This window comes from Humulus lupulus, chromosome 2 (genome assembly GCF_963169125.1).
Source record: "Humulus lupulus chromosome 2, drHumLupu1.1, whole genome shotgun sequence".
Taxonomy (NCBI): Eukaryota; Viridiplantae; Streptophyta; class Magnoliopsida; order Rosales; family Cannabaceae; genus Humulus; species Humulus lupulus.
In genome coordinates, this window is record NC_084794.1 from 64,505,649 (window position 1) to 64,510,793 (window position 5,145).

Sequence of the window (5,145 nt, forward strand, 5' to 3'; positions counted from 1 at the left end):
TCCCTTACGAACATTTCCCAGGAAACTATGCTTGCAGGAGGGAACTTAAAATACCATTCCTGCGCAACTTCAGAAAGTGTTGCAGGGAAGATCCTGCACCGAGCGTCTTCGGACACTTTCTGAATGTCCATTTGAATTTCAAACTTGTTGACATGAGACACTGGGTCTCCATACCCATCAAAGTTCGGGAGTGTAGGCATTTTGAACTTGCTTGGAGTTTCGGCGTTAGCTATCCTCTGTACGAAAGGAGTGCCTTTCCTCCTATCATGGTCGATGTAAGATGTCCTTCCCCCGACCAGCTGTTGCACTGCCTGGTTGAGGGCGTCTATCTGGGCCTGTACAGCGGCAGGAATCGCTGTGGCCTCTATTGCTGGGGGGGCGTTCTTGTCATGCCGCTCGCAGCGATCGTTAAGTACGTCACGCAAATCCTCATCTCTTCTCCGCTGCTCGCTACCCCCGAGCTTGTTGAAGACATTATTTTGTTTGGGCTGCCCCCCGGCATCCCATCTATTGGGTTAGTCATCTTGAGGTACCTGGCTCCTGCCTTTACCTCTTTCTTCATTCCTTCGGCCAGCATTCCCCTTGCCTGAGTCAGCCTCATTGTATCCATGGCCATCTCTGAACCTCGACTGGCTATGGGATCGGCTGTTCCCTCGGTTTCCATTCCTGGCTGAAACGTCCCGAGCGTTAGAGGGTGGCCTGCGCTGGTCGTGGTGTCCCCGTGCATCATCGTGCCGTGGGGGACCTCGGACCGCAGAGCCTAACTCTGAGTCCCTTCTGTTACCAGGGGGATACTGACCTCTGTTCGGTAGGTTTTGCTCGTCACCCCTACGGCGTCTAGGACTGCGAGGCTGATGCTCGGCCCTATTCTGCCTTTGTTGCGGGGGATTGCCGCGACCAGCCTGGGATGGTGGCTGCGCCTCAGGGTCCAGCGGGACGTCTTCATGGGGCGCTTGAGGCTGCTCGGGCCTTTGTGGACTTGAAGGTTGGATCGGTGGGCTTGGATTAGGACCCCTCTGGGGTGGCCCATTCGCAGGTTGGTCAGGTTGCGAAACAGGTGCGGCCTGACTCCTTGCCAGCTGCAAGGCCGCCTCGAGGGCTACCATGGCTTCACTCTGGCGGCGGTCCATCTCCGCCTGCCTTTCGCTTAGTTCCGCGCGCTGCCGTTCAATCTCCTGCTGCTGCCGTGCCACAACTCCGGCAGCAGTCTCTTGACTGGCTCTCAGATTAGCCAGCTCTTCCTGCAACGCGCCCAGGGTACTCTTCAGCGTTGCATCATCCATTTCTTCCTCCTCAAAGTCCAGATGTGGCTCATCCTCCGCCACGCTTGCAGGGGAGGAGGAGGTGGATTTGATGGCGCAGCAGCGGCCGCCTGTCCAGCTTTCCTTCCTGTTTTTGCCATTAGTTTTCTCAGCAATGATTAATCAAGCTCTCAATGAAAGGACCAGAATGTTGACCCAAGATTTGGCCAACTGACACGGAGTCAGAATATGCTTGATATGAATGAATATGTAGAGAAGAACGTAATGACAAAAAGCAATAACAACACGATATTTTTATAGTGGTTCGGCCCCAGGATCTGGTAATAACCTACGTCCACTTATATTGTTATTGATATGAGAACCAAAGGAGTGATCAAAGAACAAGGGTTCAATGAGTTTCACTAACCTCTCAAGAACAATACAATATTACTAGGAGATTTACTATAGTCTCAAATGATTCAAAAGCCAAAAGTCCCTTCCTTGAGCTATATCTTGCTATTTATAGGCTCAAGGGGGATTACACAAAATCGTTACAGATATTCTTTCCTGAATAATCGGATACTCAGGAGATTATGTGAGTTAAATTTGGGATTTACAAAAATATTCTCATTAATGTTGCTTTGTATGCGGACCTATCGACCAGACTGGTCGCAGGTAAGACCAAACTGCTTACTGCTCCTAATGCGTCTTCTGGTCGATACTCTAGCAGAGCTTTTCCAGGTGTTAGCCACGTGTCCAAGGATCACTTGCCACGTCATCAATGCTAATTTTTTGGATAACAAGTTCATTACTCTTATTCTTCACTACGGTCATGCCACCCTTTTTAGGTACTACTTGTACTAGACTTACCCAAGCACTATCAGAAATAGGGTAAATCACTCCAAGATCTAACCACTTCAAGATCTCTTTCCTCACCACTTTTCACATTGTCGGATTAAGTCTTCGTTGAGCATCAATAGTCGGTTTAGCATCGTCTTCCATAAGAATTCTATGCATAACTGTCGATGGGCTTATTCCTCTTACATCAGCAAGAGTCCACCCTATAGCAGTTTTATGAGCCTTTAACACCCTCAACTACTTCTCCTCCTCTACTTCCGAAATAAATGATGAAACTCTGACTGGAAGAGTCTCTTTCTCTCCAAGATAAGCATAGCGTAGATGTTCCGGTAAAGCCTTCAATTCTAACACAGGTGGCTTTAAAATCGATGGTAATGGTCTTTCCGGTACCTTGCCCAATTCTTCAAACTTTTTATGTTTCCACAACTCATATGAATTTATCCACTTCAAATAACTCAACGACTCTTCATTATCTTCACCATCTACATCATAAACTGTAAGACTTATTTCAAGAGGATCTTCAATTAATTTTCTTCTCCCTACTACTTCTTCTACGACATCAACTGAGAAACAATTATCACTTGCTTTAGGATAAGTCATAGCCTTGAACACATTAAATACTACTTCTTCCCCTTGTACTCTTAGCCTTAACTCTCCATTTTGCACATCTATCAATGCTTGCCCAGTTTCTAAAAATGGCCTCCCCAAGATAATAGGAACATCCTCATCCTCCTCCATATCAAGAACTATAAAATCAGTTGGAAATATAAACTTATCCACCTTTACCAACAAATCTTCTATAATACCACGTGGATGCTTCACAGATCTATCAGTCAGCTGCAATGTTACTGTGGTTGGCCTAGCTTCACCCAAACCAAGTCTACAAAATATAGACAAAGGCATTAAATTAATACTTGCCCCCAAATCACAAAGTGCATGCTTACATTCAAACTCCCCAATTGTGCATGGAATAGTAAAACTACCAGGATCTCGTAGCTTTTGAGGAAGTTTCCTTTGCAAAATCACACTACACTATTATGTTAACGCTATTGTTTCATAAACACCCATCTTTCTCTTGTTAGACAGAATCTCCTTCATAAACTTCACATAGCTGGGCATCTGTTCTAATGCTTCTGCGAACGGTATATTGATATGTAGCTTCTTGAACACCTCTAAAACTTTGCAAACTGCTTATCCATATTATGCTTGCAAAGCCTTTGTGGATATGGAATTCTAACATGATGCTCAATACTCACTGATGGTACCTCTTCTTCCTTGCTAAGGTCTTCAGTAACCTTTTCTTCATTAGACCTCTCATCTTCTATGCCTTGTGTATTTCCCTTCTGACCTTATTCTTCTGACTGCTTCTTCTTTGGCCCTTCATACCTTATTCCACTCCTCATAGTAATAGCTTGACACTGTTCTTTAGGATTAACTTTTGTAGTGTTTGGCAAATTTCCTTGAGCTCTATTAGACATTAAAGTAGCCAACTGCTCTATTTGAGTCTCTAAACTCCTTATGGACGCCCTGGTTTTAGTCATAAATTGGTTAAGTACATCAGGTTGGGGTTCATCTGGTTTCATTGGCATTGGGTGTGGTGGTCTATTTTGTGGTTGATAATATCCAGGTGAAGGTTGTTGGTATGAATGTTGTTGTTGATATGGTGGTTAATTTTGGGAAGGTTAATATTGTGGCTGAGGTGGAGGGTAAGGTTGTTGAGTGTTTTGAGTATTGGCCAGGATAAATTAGGATGGTTCTTCCAACCTGGGTTGTAGGTCATGGAATTGGGATTATTGGGTTGTCTCGGGTAATTCCCTATAGCTTGTACTTCTTCAATAGGCATGTTATTCATATCTAGAGCAGGGCATTGGTTAGGTGGATGGGTTGTACCACACAACTCACATAGGTTTTGAACTTGCATAGCTTGAGATGGGAGTGTAGTCATTTGTAGTTGCTTTGTTAAGGCTGCTACTTGAGTTGTAAGCATTGATATAGCATCCAATTCCATCATTCCAGTCACCTTCTTTGGTTGTCCCCTTTCAATTGGCCATTGATAATTATTCATCGCCATCTCTTCTAATAGCTCATACGCCTCATTAGCACTCTTACTCATAAAAGCACCTCCCGTCGCAGCATCTATAATTGTTCTAGTTGTTCCATTCAACCCATTGTAAAAATTATGCACCAACATCCACTTTTCTATACCATGATGTGGACACTTCCTTAACAACTCCTTAAATCGCTCCCAAGAATCATACAGTGACTCTCCTTCCATCTGGTAAAAATTATTGATCTCGCCCCTTAGTTTTGCAGCCTTCGTTGGAGGAAATAACTTGGCAAGGAACTTCTGAGCTAACTCCTCCCATGCAGTAATAGAATTCACCTACAAGGATATCAACCAACTCTTCGCCCTATCCCTCAATGAAAATGGGAATAGCCTCAATCTTATAGAATCATCACTCACCTCATTCATCTTGAACGTAGTACATAACTCCAGAAAATTAGCTATGTAAATTGGGATCCTCCATTGGCATACCTCCAAACTGAACAGTTGATTGGACCATTTGAAGAATTGCTGGCTTAATCTCAAAATTACTTGCAGCAATGGTTGGAGGTCTGATGCATGAATGCACTCCTGTAACAGTAGAAAGTACATAGTCTCTCAAAGTTCTTGGTCCTTGCTCCCTTGGAACCTCTGCAGCATTATTAGCACTGTTTCCCAAATTGTCAGCCATGGTAAACTCCAATCTCCTCTTTGTTTTCCAGTTATGTCTGCACGTTCTTTCAATTTCCAAATCTATTGGTATAATCTCTTTTTGTTTACTGCTTCGCATATACCAACAATTCCTGAAACACAATAGAACCTGATCCAAATAAATGTTAAACAGAAATAAATAAAATAAAATAACCAACTTAGAACAAGTAACAATTGACTGTGATATTGGAAATTAAGTCCCTGGAAACGGCGCCAAAAACTTGGTCTTTGAAAATTTAACACGCAAGTATACGTGGTCAAATCAAGTAATATATGATAAGTAGAGTGTCG

The 5,145-nt window shown here is 43.6% G+C and overlaps 1 non-coding gene across 1 annotated transcript; it reads left to right on the top strand.

Moving 5' to 3' along the window:
- Window positions 1–4,300: 4,300 nt before the first annotated feature.
- LOC133820667 (small nucleolar RNA R71) lies at window positions 4,301–4,407 on the top strand. The gene has a single exon (XR_009887070.1). It is a non-coding gene; the product is annotated as a small nucleolar RNA R71 (small nucleolar RNA).
- The last annotated feature ends 738 nt before the right edge of the window (window positions 4,408–5,145 follow it).